This window comes from Oncorhynchus keta, unplaced genomic scaffold (assembly GCF_023373465.1).
Source record: "Oncorhynchus keta strain PuntledgeMale-10-30-2019 unplaced genomic scaffold, Oket_V2 Un_contig_17556_pilon_pilon, whole genome shotgun sequence".
NCBI classification, from domain to species: Eukaryota; Metazoa; Chordata; class Actinopteri; order Salmoniformes; family Salmonidae; genus Oncorhynchus; species Oncorhynchus keta.
In genome coordinates, this window is record NW_026280484.1 from 58,895 (window position 1) to 76,881 (window position 17,987).

Consider the following 17,987-nt stretch of genomic DNA (forward strand, 5'->3'; position numbering starts at 1 on the left):
TGGTCGTGGGAGTTACCCCTGTCCTCAATGTGGGAAGAATTTTAGTTCCTCAAGTAATCTAAAGAATCATCAAAGAGTACACACTGGAGAGAAACCTTTCCACTGCTCAGTATGTGGGAAGCGTTTCCGTGAGAAAGCACACCTTAAGAGACATGAGAGGGTACATAATGGAGAGAAGCCTTACAACTGCTTCGAATGTGGGAAGAATTTCCGTGTGGAAGAGACCCTACAGAAACACCAGAGAATCCACACAGGAGAGAAGCCTCACCACTGCTCTCTTTGTGAGAAGAGCTTTAATCATTCAGGAAGCCTTAAAGAACATCAAAGAATACATAGCGGAGAAAAGCCTTACCACTGCTCTCTTTGTGGGAAGAGCTTCCATCATTCAGGAACCTTTAAGAAACATCAGCAAAGACACATTGGAGTGAAACCTACCTGTAATCTCAATGTGATTGTCAAAGAGAAGGATGATGACTGTACTCTCAATGTGATAGTCAAAGAGGAGGATGATGACTGTACTCTCAATGTGATTGTCAAAAAGGAAGATGGTGACTGTACTCTCAATGTGATTGTCAAAGAGGAGGATGATGACTGTACTCCCAATGTGATTGTCAAAGAGGAGGATGATGACTGTACTCCCAATGTGATTGTCAAAGAGGAGGAGGATGACCCAGATACATCAAGACTACCTGATTGTGGTCGTTACCCCTGTCCTCAATGTGGAAAGAATTTTAGTTCCTCGAGTAATCTAAAGAATCATCAAAGAGTACACACTGGAGAGAAACCTTTCCACTGCTCTGCATGTGGGAAGAGTTTCAGTGAGAAAGCAAACCTTAAGAGACATGAGAGAGTACATGAGAAGGAAAAGAGCGAAGTTGAGGAAGAGGAGAAAACTGGTATTGTAGTTGACCCAGGGACATCAAGACTACCTGGCCGTGGGAGTTACCCCTGTCCTCAATGTGGGAAGAGTTTCAGTTCCTTAGGTAATCTAAATAATCACCAAAAAGTACACACGGGAGAGAAGCCTTACCACTGCACCCAATGCGGGAAGAGCTTCAGTGAGAAAGCAAACCTAAAGAGACATGAGATAGTACATAGTGGAGAGAAGCCTTACCACTGCACCCAATGTGGGAAGAATTTCCGTGCGGCAGATACCCTACAGAAACACCAGAGAATCCACACAGGAGAGAAGCCTAACCACTGCTATTTTTGTGGGAAGAGCTTTGATAATTTAAGCAGCCTTAAGGAACATAAAAAAATACATAATGGAGAGAAGCCTTACCACTGCACTCAATGTGGGAAGAGCTTCAATTACTCAGGAAATTTTAAGAAACATCAAAGAATACATATTGGAGAGAATCCTACCTTTATTCTCAATGTGATTGTCAAAGAGGAGGAGGAAGATGGAAAAGAGAGAGAAGTTGAGGTCGAGGAGAGAGAAGTGAAGGAAGAGGATAGCAGTGTGTATCATCTGAACAGGATACCTCCTCCTAATGTACTGCAGTGTGTATCATCTGAACAGGATACCACCTCCTAATGTACTGCAGTGTGTATCATCTGAACAAGATACCACCTCCTAATGTACTGCAGTGTGTATCATCTGAACAAGATACCCCTCCTAATGTGCTGCAGTGTGTATCATCTGAACAGGATACCACCTCCTAATGTACTGCAGTGTGTATCATCTGAACAAGATACTCCCTCCTAATGTGCTGCAGTGTGTATCATCTGAACAGGATACCACCTCCTAATGTACTGCAGTGTGTACAGTCTGAACAGGATACCACCTCTAATGTACTGCAGTGTGTATCATCTGAACAGGATACCACCTCTAATGTACTGCAGTGTGTACAGTCTGAACAGGATACCACCTCTAATGTACTGCAGTGTGTATCATCTGAACAAGATACCTCCTCTAATGTTCTGCAGTGTGTACAGTCTGAACAGGATACCACCTCTAATGTACTGCAGTGTGTAGTCTGAACAAGATACCACCTCTTCCTAATGTTACTGCAGTGTGTACAGTCTGAACAGGATACCACCTCTAATGTACTGCAGTGTGTACAGTCTGAACCAGATACCACCTCCTAATGTACTGCAGTGTGTATCATCTGAACAGGATACCACCTCCTAATGTACTGCAGTGTGTACAGTCTGAACAGGATACCACCTCCTAATGTACTGCAGTCTGAACAGGTACAAAGACAAGGTTGGTGATTTACTGCTACCTGCAGTTATGGAATGTTATCTCAGGACTATAAATTCATTGGTTAACTCCTTCTGCTGACCTGGATGGAATTATAGCATCCTTCCTTAACCCACAGGAAGTCCCACCATTTTGACTACTTCAAAATGGTGAAAGTCCTCAATGGTGCTGCTCGTTAGACAATACAGTGGAAAAGCCTCACCACTGCTCTCCATTATATAAAATCTCTTATTCACTAAAGCATGTGACCATTCATGATAAATATATCTGTATAGAAACTGCGTTCCAGGACACAGATTCATGCTCCGAGTTCATTTGACTGCGGGTTGTCGACAATGCAGCTTTTAAAAAGCCAATTTCCGACTGTGTGAAAACATATGCAGCATTTACCACGAATAAGAAATACACGCGATAGTGGGAACCTTGCCTTTTAAAAGTCACATTGAATCCCAGCTTCTGTTGAGTCGTGGTAAAAACATTACATCTTTCTTCCATTTAGCAAAGTCTTTATCCAAAGTGATTTGTTCTGGATGTAAAAGCACAGACGACACAAACAACAATATCAAAACGCATTAAAGGACCAATCCAAAGTTGAACCAATAACACAGCGAGGCACCCTTGTTTTGGTATGAAGCTTAGGGACCTGGAGAAGCGTAACCACTTTCACATTCATAGACAGAGCAATGGACTGACCATTCATGATCTGCTATGGGCTGACCATTCATGATCTCAAAATTATAATTTTAGCTATTGACTGACCATTCATGATCTGCTATGGGCTGACCATTCATGGTCTCAAAATGATCTGCTATGGACTGACCATTCATGATCTCTAAATGATCTGCTATGGACTGACCATTCATGATCTGCTATGGACTGACCATTCATGATCTGCTATGGACTGACCATTCATGATCTCTAAATGATCTGCTATGGACTGACCATTCATGATCTCTAAATGATCTGCTATGGACTGACCATTCATGATCTCTAAATGATCTGCTATGGGCTGACCATTCATGATCTCTAAATGATCTGCTATGGACTGACCATTCATGATCTGCTATGGACTGACCATTCATGATCTCAAAATGATGATTTTAACCATGTTTTTAGGCTATACGGGGTTTGTTTACATTTACAATGTTTCCAAACATTGGAGGAAAACATCTTATATTTTGTGGTTCTGATGGATGACAGTTGAAATAATCTTATGAGGAATATAAATGAATAGTTTAAGAATCAATAGGGATATACAGTATCATTCATTTATATAAGTCTAAAAATGTATGTTACAACTGCAGATCCCCCTTTAAACACTACAGTATCATACCATATTTACATATGTACATATACCATTACAACTGCAGATCCCCCTTTAAACACTACAGTATCATACCATATGTACATATACCATTACAACTGCAGATCCCCCTTTAAACACTACAATATCATAACATATTTACATATACCATTACAACTGCAGATCCCCCTTTAAACACTACAGTATCATACCATATGTACATATACCATTACAACTGTAGTTTGATCCCCCTTTAAACACTACATCATACCATATGTACATATACCATTACAACTGCAGATCCCCCTTTAAACACTACAGTATCATACCATATTACATATACCATTACAACTGCAGATCCCCCCTTTAAACACTACAGTATCATACCATATGTACATATACCATTACAACTGTAGATCCCCCCTTTAAACACTACAGTATCATACCATATGTACATATACCATTACAACTGCAGATCCCCCCTTTAAACACTACAATATCATAACATATTTACATATACCATTACAACTGCAGATCCCCCTTTAAACACTACAGTATCATACCATATGTACATATACCATTACAACTGCAGATCCCCCTTTAAACACTACAGTATCATACCATATGTACATATACCATTACAACTGCAGATCCCCCTTTAAACACTACAGTATCATACCATATGTACATATACCATTACAACTGCAGATCCCCCTTTAAACACTACAATATCATAACATATTTACATATACCATTACAACTGCAGATCCCCCCTTTAAACACTACAATATCATACCATATTTACATATACCATTACAACTGCAGATCCCCCCTTTAAACACTACAGTATCATACCATATGTACATATACCATTACAACTGCAGATCCCCCCTTTAAACACTACAATATCATACCATATTTACATATACCATTACAACTGCAGATCCCCCCTTTAAACACTACAATATCATACCATATGTACATATACCATTACAACTGCAGATCCCCCCCTTTAAACACTACAGTATCATACCATATTTACATATACCATTACAACTGCAGATCCCCCTTTAAACACTACAATATCATACCATATTTACATATACCATTACAACTGCAGATCCCCCCTTTAAACACTACAGTATCATACCATATGTACATATACCATTACAACTGCAGATCCCCCCTTTAAACACTACAGTATCATACCATATGTACATATACCATTACAACTGCAGATCATCCCACTGGGCACAGACGTCAGTTCAACGTCTACTTTGAATTCATATTTGGTTGTGAATTCAATGTGAAATCAACAAAACATTTCACCATGTCATTGGATTTAGGTCCCCAATTTTTCATTTTAATAAATTCTCAAAACATTTAAATACTTTTTTTCAAATCCAATCAGTTTTTCCACGTTGATTCAACGTCATCGCTTTTGACGTTTTTGGTTGAAATGACGTGGAAACGACGTTGATTCAACCACAGGGTTTTTTTTTTGCCCAGTAGGATTATGACAGAATTCAGCCATTCTTTTTTAACCTCAGGAGAAGGGCTGGTCTGGATTGACATCAGAAGTAAACTATATGAGTGTATTGTTGTGTCATCATCTGGATGTAACCTGTGTGTAAAAAAAAAATATTGCCAAGTATCCTCGAATTGAATTATAAATACAAACAGAACAAACTGTCTGTGTAATGCCTCTTCTTCATTGACATTGTATTATGTTGGTTGGCATGGCAACCACAACAATGCCTTTTTGTACACTTTCAGGAAGGTCAGGAAAATGGCAAGAAGGAGAGGTTAGGAGAAGTGTAATATTATCATAAGGCAGGGTTCCCCAACCCCAAGAAGGAGAGGTTAGGAGAAGTGTAATATTATCATAAGGCAGGGTTCCCCAAGAAGGAGAGGTTAGGAGAAGTGTAATATTATCATAAGACAGGGTTCCCCAAGGAGGAGAGGTTAGGAGAAGTGTAATATTATCATAAGGCAGGGTTCCCCAACCCCAAGAAGGAGAGGTTAGGAGAAGTGTAATATTATCATAAGGCAGGGTTCCCCAACCCCAAGAAGGAGAGGTTAGGAGAAGTGTAATATTATCATAAGGCAGGGTTCCCCAACCCCAAGGAGGAGAGGTTAGGAGAAGTGTAATATTATCATAAGGCAGGGTTCCCCAAGAAGAGAGGTTAGGAGAAGTGTAATATTATCATAAGGAGGGTTCCCCAACCCCAAGGAGAGGTTAGGAGAAGTGTAATATTATCATAAGGCAGGGTTCCCCAACCCCAGAAGGAGAGGTTAGGAGAAGTGTAATATTATCATAAGACAGGGTTCCCCAACCCCAAGGAGGAGAGGTTAGGAGAAGTGTAATATTATCATAAGGTAATATTATCATAAGGCAGGGTTCCCCAACCCCAAGGAGAGGTTAGGAGAAGTGTAATATTATCATAAGGCAGGGTTCCCCAACCCCAAGGAGGAGAGGTTAGGAGAAGTGTAATATTATCATAAGGCAGGGTTCCCCAACCCCAAGGAGGAGAGAAGTGTAATATTATCAGGGCAGGGTTTCCCCAAGAAGGAGAGGTTAGGAGAAGTGTAATATTATCATAAGGCAGGGTTCCCCAAGAAGGAGAGGTTAGGAGAAGTGTAATATTATCATAAGGCAGGGTTCCCCAACCCCAAGGAGGAGAGGTTAGGAGAAGTGTAATATTATCATAAGGCAGGGTTCCCCAAGAAGGAGAGGTTAGGAGAAGTGTAATATTATCATAAGGCAGGGTTCCCCAACCCCAAGAAGGAGATGTTAGGAGAAGTGTAATATTATCATAAGGCAGGGTTCCCCAAGAAGGAGAGGTTAGGAGAAGTGTAATATTATCATAAGACAGGGTTCCCCAAGGAGGAGAGGTTAGGAGAAGTGTAATATTATCATAAGGCAGGGTTCCCCAACCCCAAGAAGGAGAGGTTAGGAGAAGTGTAATATTATCATAAGGCAGGGTTCCCCAAGAAGGAGAGGTTAGGAGAAGTGTAATATTATCATAAGACAGGGTTCCCCAAGGAGGAGAGGTTAGGAGAAGTGTAATATTATCATAAGGCAGGGTTCCCCAAGGAGGAGAGGTTAGGAGAAGTGTAATATTATCATAAGGCAGGGTTCCCCAAGAAGGAGAGGTTAGGAGAAGTGTAATATTATCATAAGGCAGGGTTCCCCAACCCCAAGAAGGAGAGGTTAGGAGAAGTGTAATATTATCATAAGACAGGGTTCCCCAACCCCAAGAAGGAGAGGTTAGGAGAAGTGTAATATCATAAGGCAGGGTTCCCAACCCCAGGAGAGGTTAGGAGAAGTGTAATATTATCATAAGGCAGGGTTCCCAAGAAGGAGAGGTTAGGAGAAGTGTAATATTATCATAAGGCAGGGTTCCCCCAAGAAGGAGAGGTTAGGAGAAGTGTAATATTATCATAAGGCAGGGTTCCCCAAGAAGGAGATGTTAGGAGAAGTGTAATATTATCATAAGGCAGGGTTCCCCAAGAAGGAGAGGTTAGGAGAAGTGTAATATTATCATAAGACAGGGTTCCCCAACCCCAAGGAGGAGATGTTAGGAGAAGTGTAATATTATCATAAGGCAGGGTTCCCAACCCCAAGAAGGAGAGGTTAGTTTTGTAATATTATCATAAGGCAGGGTTCCCCAAGAAGGAGAGGTTAGGAGAAGTGTAATATTATCATAAGACAGGGTTCCCCAAGGAGGAGGTTAGGATAGTGTAATATTATCATAAGGCAGGGTTCCCCAAAGGAGAGGTTAGGAGAAGTGTAATATTATCATAAGGCAGGGTTCCCCAAGAAGGAGAGGTTAGGAGAAGTGTAATATTATCATAAGGCAGGGTTCCCCAACCCCAAGAAGGAGAGGTTAGGAGAAGTGTAATATTATCATAAGACAGGGTTCCCCAACCCCAAGAAGGAGAGGTTAGGAGAAGTGTAATATCATAAGGCAGGGTTCCCCAACCCCAAGAAGGAGAGGTTAGGAGAAGTGTAATATTATCATAAGGCAGGGTTCCCCAAGAAGGAGAGGTTAGGAGAAGTGTAATATTATCATAAGGCAGGGTTCCCCAAGAAGGAGAGGTTAGGAGAAGTGTAATATTATCATAAGGCAGGGTTCCCCAAGAAGGAGAGGTTAGGAGAAGTGTAATATTATCATAAGGCAGGGTTCCCCAAGGAGGAGAGGTTAGGAGAAGTGTAATATTATCATAAGGCAGGGTTCCCCAAGAAGGAGAGGTTAGGAGAAGTATAATATTATCATAAGGCAGGGTTCTCCAACCCCAAGAAGGAGAGGTTAGGAGAAGTGTAATATTATCATAAGGCAGGGTTCCCCAAGAAGGAGAGGTTAGGAGAAGTATAATATTATCATAAGGCAGGGTTCTCCAACCCCAAGAAGGAGAGGTTAGGAGAAGTGTAATATTATCATAAGGCAGGGTTCCCCAACCCCAAGAAGGAGAGGTTAGGAGAAGTGTAATATTATCATAAGGCAGGGTTCCCCAAGAAGGAGAGGTTAGGAGAAGTATAATATTATCATAAGGCAGGGTTCTCCAACCCCAAGAAGGAGAGGTTAGGAGAAGTGTAATATTATCATAAGGCAGGGTTCCCCAAGGAGGAGAGGTTAGGAGAAGTGTAATATTATCATAAGGCAGGGTTCTCCAACCCCAAGAAGGAGAGGTTAGGAGAAGTATAATATTATCATAAGGAAGGGTTCTCCAACCCCAAGGAGGAGAGGTTAGGAGAAGTGTAATATTATCATAAGGCAGGGTTCCCCAACCCCAAGGAGGAGAGGTTAGGAGAAATGTAATATTATCATAAGGCAGGGTTCCCCAACCCCAAGGAGGAGAGGTTAGGAGAAGTGTAATATTATCATAAGGCAGGGTTCCCCAAGAAGGAGAGGTTAGGAGAAGTATAATATTATCATAAGGCAGGGTTCTCCAACCCCAAGAAGGAGAGGTTAGGAGAAGTGTAATATTATCATAAGGCAGGGTTCCCCAAGGAGGAGAGGTTAGGAGAAGTGTAATATTCCATAAGGCAGGGTTCCCCAACCACAAGAAGGAGAGGTTAGGAGAAGTGTAATATTATCATAAGGCAGGGTTCCCCAAGAAGGAGAGGTTAGGAGAAGTGTAATATTATCATAGGCAGGGTTCCCAAGAAGGAGAGGTTAGGAGAAGTGTAATATTATCATAAGGCAGGGTTCCCCAAGAAGGAGAGGTTAGGAGAAGTGTAATATTATCATAAGGCAGGGTTCCCCAAGGAGGAGAGGTTAGGAGAAGTGTAATATTACCATAAGGCAGGGTTCCCCAAGGAGGAGAGGTTAGGAGAAGTGTAATATCATAAGGCAGGGTTCCCCAAGGAGGAGAGGTTAGGAGAAGTGTAATATTATCATAAGGCAGGGTTCTCCAACCCCAAGGAGGAGAGGTTAGGAGAAGTGTAATATTATCATAAGGCAGTGTTCCCCAAGAAGGAGAGGTTAGTTGAAGTGTAATATTATCATAAGGGAGGGTTCCCCAAGGAGGAGAGGTTAGGAGAAGTGTAATATTATCATAAGGCAGGGTTCCCCAAGGAGGAGAGGTTAGGAGAAGTGTAATATTATCATAAGGCAGGGTTCCCCAACCCCAAGGAGGAGAGGTTAGGAGAAGTGTAATATTATCATAAGGCAGGGTTCCCCAAGGAGGAGAGGTTAGGAGAAGTGTAATATTATCATAAGGCAGGGTTCCCCAACCCCAAGAAGGAGAAGTGTAATATTATCATAAGGCAGGGTTCCCCAACCCCAAGAAGGAGAGGTTAGGGGAAGTGTAATATTATCATAAGGCAGGGTTCCCCAAGAAGGAGAGGTTAGGAGAAGTGTAATATTATCATAAGGCAGGGTTCCCCAAGGAGGCGAGGTTAGGATTAGTGTAATATTATCATAAGGCAGGGTTCCCCAACCCCAAGAAGGAGAGGTTAGGGGAAGTGTAATATTATCATAAGGCAGGGTTACCCAACCCCAAAGAGGAGAGGTTAGGAGAAGTGTAATATTATCATAAGGCAGGGTTCCCCAACCCCAAGAAGGAGAGGTTAGGAGAAGTGTAATATTATCATAAGGCAGGGTTCCCCAACCCCAAGAAGGAGAGCTTAGGAGAAGTGTAATATTATCATAAGGCAGGGTTCCCCAACCCCAAGAAGGAGAGGTTAGGGGAAGTGTAATATTATCATAAGGCAGGGTTACCCAACCCCAAGGAGGAGAGGTTAGGAGAAGTGTAATATTATCATAAGGCAGGGTTCCCCAACCCCAAGAAGGAGAGGTTAGGAGAAGTGTAATATTATCATAAGGCAGGGTTCCCCAACCCCAAGAAGGAGAGCTTAGGAGAAGTGTAATATTATCATAAGGCAGGGTTCCCCAACCCCAAGAAGGAGAGGTTAGGGGAAGTGTAATATTATCATAAGGCAGGGTTACCCAACCCCAAGGAGGAGAGGTTAGGAGAAGTGTAATATTATCATAAGGCAGGGTTCCCCAACCCCAAGGAGGAGAGGTTAGGAGAAGTGTAATAGTATCATGAGGCAGGGTTCCCCAACTGGCGTCCCACGGGTGGTTTTATTTGGCCCCTAAGTAAAATGTTTATCAGCTCCAAACTATTTTAATTTCAAATAAAATCTGTTCCCAAGTATTCCCACGCATAATAGAGAGAAACGTGATCGTATACAAATGTAAGCAAAGCTTGAAGTTGTTTTGTCAAACATCTGTTTGGGCTTCTTGCGGTCAATTTGCAATTATGTTTAGGCCCACAGCTGAATGTAGTTCATGATCCCTGTCATAAGGAGACGGATACTTGAAATACGGAAGGAGGAATGGAGGGGAAAAGAAAGGCAGAGGAGGTCAAAGAGAAGAAGAGGGGGAGGAAGAGGGGGGAAGAGGAAGAGGGGGAGCTTGAAGCGGTTTAAAAATGGTGGGGGAAAAGGGAGATGGTTTGTTTGAAGTAGAATGATAGAAAGTGTAAGCAGAGTGAGCTGTATGCCGGATCAAACTCTGGAGGAGAAATGGAGGTGAATTATATGAGGTGGTGAAGTTCTCAGAGCCTGAAGCTTGCAATGATGAGCCTGTTACTGTAGGAGTGATATAATGATGAGTCTGTTACTGTCGGAGTGATATAATGATGAGTCTTACTGTAGGATTGATATAATGATGAGTCTGTTACTGTAGGAGTGATATAATGATGAGTCTGTTACTGTAGGAGTGATATAATGATGAGTCTGTTACTGTAGGAGTGATATAATGATGAGTCTGTTACTGTAGGAGTGATATAATGATGAGTCTGTTACTGTCGGAGTGATATAATGATGAGTCTTACTGTAGGATTGATATAATGATGAGTCTGTTACTGTAGGAGTGATATAATGATGAGTCTGTTACTGTAGGAGTGATATAATGATGAGTCTGTTACTGTAGGTAGCTTCACAGGTAGTATCACATTTTCATTTCATTTCATTACAGCACAACGGTTTGATTTGTTTGATCGTAGCTAGCTACATAGCTAGCTACATAGCCGTCTTTGTATCAAAGATAATTGTGTAGTCTAGAGCGATTTTCTAGGTTAGCTAGCCAGCTATTTTGTTCTTTTAGGAGTGATATAATCAACACTGAGTAGCCAGTTAGCCCCCTGTAGCAGCACTGTAGAAACTATTACACTCACGGAGTCGACTTGATTAGTGTAGTGTAATGACGCAGCCACTGCCAGCTGCCTACAAAGTCATATAACGCAGCCACTGCCAGTCTGCCTACTTCAGCAGTACTGTATCATTTTAATAATTTTGTCAATAAGATTCTTGCTACGTAAGATATAACTTTCTGAACATTGACGTGTAGTCCACTTGTCATTCCAATCTCCTTGCATTGAGTCTCTTCTGTAGCCTGTCAACTATGTGTCTGTATCCCTGTTCTCTCCTCTCTGCAGTGATATACAAACGCTCCACACCGCGTGGCCGTGACCTAATCTGGTGGTCCCAGCGCGCACGTTACGTGGAGTTCCAGGTCTCCGGTAGCCTCTGGAACTGCCGATCTGCGGCCAACAAGGCAGAGTTCATCTCAGCCTATGCCTCCCTCCAGTCCCTCGACTTCTTGGCACTGACGGAAACATGGATCACCACAGATAACACTGCTACTCCTACTGCTCTCTCTTCGTCCGGACGTGTTCTAATGAGCTTCTGGTCAGCGGGGTGGTCGGGTCCTCATCTCTCCCAAGTGGTCATTCTCTCTTCCTCCCCTTACCCATCTGTCTATCGCCTCCTTTGAATTCCATGCTGTACAGTTACCAGCCCTTTCAAGCTTAACATCCTTATCATTTATCGCCCTCCAGGTTCCCTCGGAGAGTTCATCAATGATGATGCCTTGATAAGCTCCTTTCCTGAGGACGGCTCACCTCTCACAGTTCTGGGCGACTTTACCTCCCCCGTCTACCTTTGACTCATTCCTCTCTGCCTCTTCTTTACTCCTCTCCTCTTTTGACCTCACCCTCTCACCTTCCCCCTACTCACAAGGCAGGCAATACGCTCGACCTCATCTTTACTAGATGCTGTTCTTCCATAACCTCATTGCAACTCCCCTCCAAGTCTCCGACCACTACCTTGTATCCTTTTCCCTCTCGCTCTGACTGCCCCTACTGGATGGTATCGCGCCGTCCCAACCTTCGCTCTCTCTGTTACTCTCTCCTCTTCCATCCTATAATCTCTTCCCTCTGCTCAAACCTTCTCCAACCTATCTCCTGATTCTGCCTCCTCAACCCTCCTTCCTCCCTTTCTGCATCATTTGACTCTCTATGTCCCCTATCCTCCAGGCCGGCTCGGTCCTCCCCTCCCCGCTCCGTGGCTCGACGACTCATAGCTCACAGAACAGGGCTCCGGGCAGCCGAGCGGATAATGGATGAAAGTTCGCCTCCCTGCGGACCTGGCATCCTTTCTCCCTCCTCTCTACATTTTCCTCCTCTGTCTCTGCTGCTAAAGCCACTTTCTACCACTCTAAATTCCAAGCATCTGCCTCTAACCCTAGGAAGCTCTTTGCCACCTTCTCCTCCCTCCTGAATCCTCCTCCCCCTACTCCCTCTCTGCAGATGACTTCGTCAACCATTTTGAAAAGATGACGACATCCGTTCCTCGTTTGCTGTCAAACGATGAGTTCTGCTCACACTGCCCTACCCTGTGCTCTGATGACTTTCTCCCTCTCTCTCCAGATGAAATCTTGCGTCTTGATGAGTCTGCCCAACAACTTGCCCGCTTGACCCTATCCCCTCCTCTCTTCTCCAGACCATTTGAGACCTTCTCCCTGTTACCTCGCTCATCAACTCATCCCTGACCGCTGAGTCCTTCCGTCTTCAAGAGAGCGAGAGTTACCCCTTCTGAAAAAACCTACACTCGATCCCTCCGATGTCAACAACTACAGACCAGTATCCCTTCTTTCTTTTCTCTCCAAAACTCTTGAACGTGCCGTCCTTGGCCAGCTCTGTCTATCTCTGTCAGAATGACCTTCTTGATCCAAATCAGTCAGGTTTCAAGACTAGTCATTCAACTGAGACTGCTCTTCTCTGTATCACGGAGCGATCCGCACTGCTAAAGCTAACTCTCTCTCCTCTGCTCTCATCCTTCTAGACCTATCGGCTGCCTTCGATACTGTGAACCATCAGATCCTCCTCTCCACCCTCTCCGAGTTGGGCATCTCCGGCGCGGCCCACGCTTGGATTGCGTCCTACCTGACAGGTCGCTCCTACCAGGTGGCGTGGCGAGAATCTGTCTCCTCACCACGCGCTCTCACCACTGGTGTCCCCCAGGGCTCTGTTCTAGGCCCTCTCCTATTCTCGCTATACACCAAGTCACTTGGCTCTGTCATAACCTCACATGGTATCTCCTATCATTGCTATGCAGACGACACACAATTAATCTTCTCCTTTCCCCCTTCTGATGACCAGGTGGCGAATCGCATCTCTGCATGTCTGGCAGACATATCAGTGTGGATGACGGATCACCACCTCAAGCTGAACCTCGGCAAGACGGAGCTGCTCTTCCTCCCGGGGAAGGACTGCCCGTTCCATGATCTCGCCATCACGGTTGACAACTCCATTGTGTCCTCCTCCCAGAGCGCTAAGAACCTTGGCGTGATCCTGGACAACACCCTGTCGTTCTCAACTAACATCAAGGCGGTGGCCCGTTCCTGTAGGTTCATGCTCTACAACATCCGCAGAGTACGACCCTGCCTCACACAGGAAGCGGCGCAGGTCCTAATCCAGGCACTTGTCATCTCCCGTCTGGATTACTGCAACTCGCTGTTGGCTGGGCTCCCTGCCTGTGCCATTAAACCCCTACAACTCATCCAGAACGCCGCAGCCCGTCTGGTGTTCAACCTTCCCAAGTTCTCTCACGTCACCCCGCTCCTCCGCTCTCTCCACTGGCTTCCAGTTGAAGCTCGCATCCGCTACAAGACCATGGTGCTTGCCTACGGAGCTGTGAGGGGAACGGCACCTCAGTACCTCCAGGCTCTGATCAGGCCCTACACCCAAACAAGGGCACTGCGTTCATCCACCTCTGGCCTGCTCGCCTCCCTACCACTGAGGAAGTACAGTTCCCGCTCAGCCCAGTCAAAACTGTTCGCTGCTCTGGCCCCCCAATGGTGGAACAAACTCCCTCACGACGCCAGGACAGCGGAGTCAATCACCACCTTCCGGAGACACCTGAAACCCCACCTCTTTAAGGAATACATACCTAGGATAGGATAAAGTAATCCTTCTCACCCCCCCCCCCCTTAAAAGATTTAGATGCACTATTGTAAAGTGGCTGTTCCACTGGATGTCATAAGATGAATGCACCAATTTGTAAGTCGCTCTGGATAAGAGCGTCTGCTAAATGACTTAAATGTAAATGTAAACTGTAAATGCATGGATTTGGTGCACTTTGAGATTAGAACATTGAGAGATTAGATATTTTTCAGGTAACTTGTACCTGCCACAGCAGACACTGCCAGTACTAAATAACAGTAGCTACTGTGGGTCTCTCTACTTTGAAACACAAGTCTACAGTGTATTGCCAAGAAAACTCCATACCTCAACAACTTCAAACACACTCTGACCTGTCTAACGAGACAAACTGATGAAAGAATCCCACAGTCCCCAAACACACTCTGACCTGTCTAACGAGACAAACTGATGAAAGAATCCCACAGTCCCCAAACACACTCTGACCTGTCTAATGAGACAAACTGATGAAAGAATCCCACAGTCCCCAAACACACTCTGACCTGTCTAACGAGACAAACTGATGAAAGAATCCCACAGTCCCCAAACACACTCTGACCTGTCTAACGAGACAAACTGATGAAAGAATCCCACAGTCCCCAAACACACTCTGACCTGTCTAACGAGACAAACTGATGAAAGAATCCCACAGTCCCCAAACACACTCTGACCTGTCTAACGAGACACACTGATGAAAGAATCCCACAGTCCCCAAACACACTCTGACCTGTCTAACGAGACAAACTGATGAAAGAATCCCACAGTCCCCAAACACACTCTGACCTGTCTAACGAGACAAACTGATGAAAGAATCCCACAGTCCCCAAACACACTCTGACCTGTCTAACGAGACAAACTGATGAAAGAATCCCACAGTCCCCAAACACACTCTGACCTGTCTAACGAGACAAACTGATGAAAGAATCCCACAGTCCCCAAACACACTCTGACCTGTCTAACGAGACAAACTGATGAAAGAATCCCACAGTCCCCAAACACACTCTGACCTGTCTAACGAGACAAACTGATGAAAGAATCCCACAGTCCCCAAACACCCTCTCTCTCTCACATACAGTACCAGTCACTGTGGACCACATTCAAGGGGTTTTTCTTTATTTTTACTATTTTCACATTGTAGAATAATGGTAAAGACATCAAAACTATGAAATAACACATATGGAATCATGTAGTAACCAAAAAGTGTTAAGCCCTCCTCTGTCCCTTAGTCTTCTATGCATTACTGTGTGTACATGTGATTTTGGAGACCCTTCCAAAGTAGTATTTTATAGTAGAACACCCAGAATCCCCAGCTCTCATTGTTAGTCCCTGCTGAGACTTTGTGGCAACTAGTGACGGGATGTTTGAGACTGATAAGATTGAAAATGATTCAATTACCAACAATGTCCAGAACAGGTACAAAAAAATATTACACACTGGGTATAATTCTCATTTTAGATTGTGATATAAAAAAATCACCTTGTCAGCAATGTAGGTAATAGTTGATGATAGCTACGGTGAATTATTCTAAAGTCATGGTGAGTAGAGACCCCAAAGGTACCAGTCATGGTGAGTAGAGACCTCATGTCAATAGGTACCAGTCATGGTGAGTAGAGACATGTCAATAGGTACCAGTCATGGTGAGTAGAGACATCATGTCAATAGGTACCAGTCATGGTGAGTAGAGACACATTCAAAGGTACCAGTTTTCATCATTATTTTTATTATTTAGGTACAGTCATGGTGAGTAGAGACATCATGTCAATAGGTACCAGTCATGGTGAGTCAACATCATGTCAATAGGTACCAGTCATGGTGAGTAGAGACATCATGTAGGTACCAGTCAAGTAGAGACATCATGTCAATAGGTACCAGTCCATCATGTCAATAGGTACCAGTCATGGTGAGTCTAGAGACATCATGTCATTACCAGTCATGGTGTGACATCATGTCAATAGGTACCAGTCATGGTGAGTAGAGACATGTCAATAGGTACCAGTCATGGTGAGTAGAGACCTCATGTCAATAGGTACCAGTCATGGTGAGTAGAGACATCATGTCAATAGGTACCAGTCATGGTGAGTAGAGACATCATGTCAATAGGTACCAGTCATGGTGAGTAGAGACATCACAATATCCAGTCAGACATCATGTCAATAGGTACCAGTCATGGTGAGTAGAGACATCATGTCAATAGGTACCAGTCATGGTGCTAGAGACCTCATGTCAATAGGTACCAGTCATGGTAGTGACATCATGTCAGGTACCAGTCATGGTGAGTAGAGACATCATGTCAATAGGTACCAGTCATGGTGAGTAGAGACATCATGTCAATAGGTACCAGTCATGGTGAGTAGAGACATCATGTCAATAGGTACCAGTCATGGTTAGAGACATCATGTCAATAGGTACCAGTCATGGTGAGTAGAGACATCATGTCAATAGGTACCAGTCATGGTGAGTAGAGACCTCATGTCAATAGGTACCAGTCATGGTGAGTAGAGACATCATGTCAATAGGTACCAGTCATGGTGAGTAGAGACATCATGTCAATAGGTACCAGTCATGGTGAGTAGAGACATCATGTCAATAGGTACCAGTCATGGTGAGTAGAGACATCATGTCAATAGGTACCAGTCATGGTGAGTAGAGACATCATGTCAATAGGTACCAGTCATGGTGAGTAGAGACATCATGTCAATAGGTACCAGTCATGGTGAGTAGAGACATCATGTCAATAGGTACCAGTCATGGTGAGTAGAGACATCATGTCAATAGGTACCAGTCATGGTGAGTAGAGACATCATGTCAATAGGTACCAGTCATGGTGAGTAGAACATCATGTCAATAGGTACCAGTCATGGTGAGTAGAGACATCATGTCAATAGGTACCAGTCATGGTGAGTAGAGACATCATGTCAATAGGTACCAGTCATGGTGAGTAGAGACATCATGTCAATAGGTACCAGTCATGGTGAGTAGAGACATCATGTCAATAGGTACCAGTCATGGTGAGTAGAGACCTCATGTCAATAGGTACCAGTCATGGTGAGTAGAGACCTCATGTCAGGTTTAAATGTATTATTGTCATAATGCATATTGTGTCATATCGTGCCATACATAATCATATCATCCTGTCAATTCATATCTGACATTAAGATACTCTACAGAAACTTTATTGAGGTTGTATCTTACAGACTGAATAGCTAGTGGTTAGTTTGGTGATACAACTTCAGAGTTTCTGTAGAGTATCACTAAACTAACCACTAGCCATTCAGTCATGGTGAGTGATGTCTAATGGCACATTTAGAGTACAATTACATGGATGCATGTAGGGGGGCTTTTATTTTGAAAAAACTTGTCCTCAATGGGAGCAGCAGGTAAAACCAGCAGCAGGCTCGACTATATCTCAATTCATCATTCCCCAATTCCTCTTTCTCTTCGTCTCCTCCTCAAAATGGAGAATAAAGTCAGAGAGGAGGGGGAACTTCTCTGGTCCTTCTGTAGCTCAGTTGGTAGAGCATGGCGCTTGTAACGCCAGGGTAGTGGGTTCAATCCCGGGACCACCCATACGTAGAATGAACATGACTGTAAGTCGCTTTGGAAAAAGCGTCTGCTAAATGGCATATATTATTATTATTATTACAGTTGAGAGGAGAGTGGAGCGAGGAATCACAGAAAGACAGTCTTTTCCTATCTCCCGTCAAA

The 17,987-nt window shown here is 43.7% G+C and overlaps 3 long non-coding RNA genes across 31 annotated transcripts; 1 reads left to right on the forward strand and 2 right to left on the reverse strand.

The window, feature by feature from the left end:
• Positions 1-1,392: 1,392 nt before the first annotated feature.
• On the reverse strand, positions 1,393-2,446 carry LOC127919814 (uncharacterized). The gene is made up of 3 exons (XR_008104110.1): positions 2,085-2,446; positions 1,659-1,787; positions 1,393-1,530 (listed from the first exon to the last, which is right to left on the reverse strand). It is a non-coding gene; the product is annotated as an uncharacterized LOC127919814 (long non-coding RNA).
• An 11,869-nt stretch (positions 2,447-14,315) lies between these two features.
• Positions 14,316-15,330, reverse strand: LOC127919813 (uncharacterized). Its single transcript, XR_008104109.1, has 3 exons — positions 15,010-15,330; positions 14,786-14,953; positions 14,316-14,729 (listed from the first exon to the last, which is right to left on the reverse strand). It is a non-coding gene; the product is annotated as an uncharacterized LOC127919813 (long non-coding RNA).
• Positions 15,331-15,836: 506 nt separating this feature from the next.
• LOC127919812 (uncharacterized) lies at positions 15,837-17,613 on the forward strand. 29 transcript variants are annotated; one of them, XR_008104096.1, is made up of 7 exons: positions 15,846-15,944; positions 16,238-16,271; positions 16,309-16,382; positions 16,543-16,653; positions 16,688-17,094; positions 17,131-17,278; positions 17,316-17,613. It is a non-coding gene; the product is annotated as an uncharacterized LOC127919812 (long non-coding RNA). The 29 variants fall into 29 exon arrangements; XR_008104097.1 differs by having other exon boundaries at positions 15,846-15,907; XR_008104080.1 differs by having other exon boundaries at positions 16,238-16,382.
• The last annotated feature ends 374 nt before the right edge of the window (positions 17,614-17,987 follow it).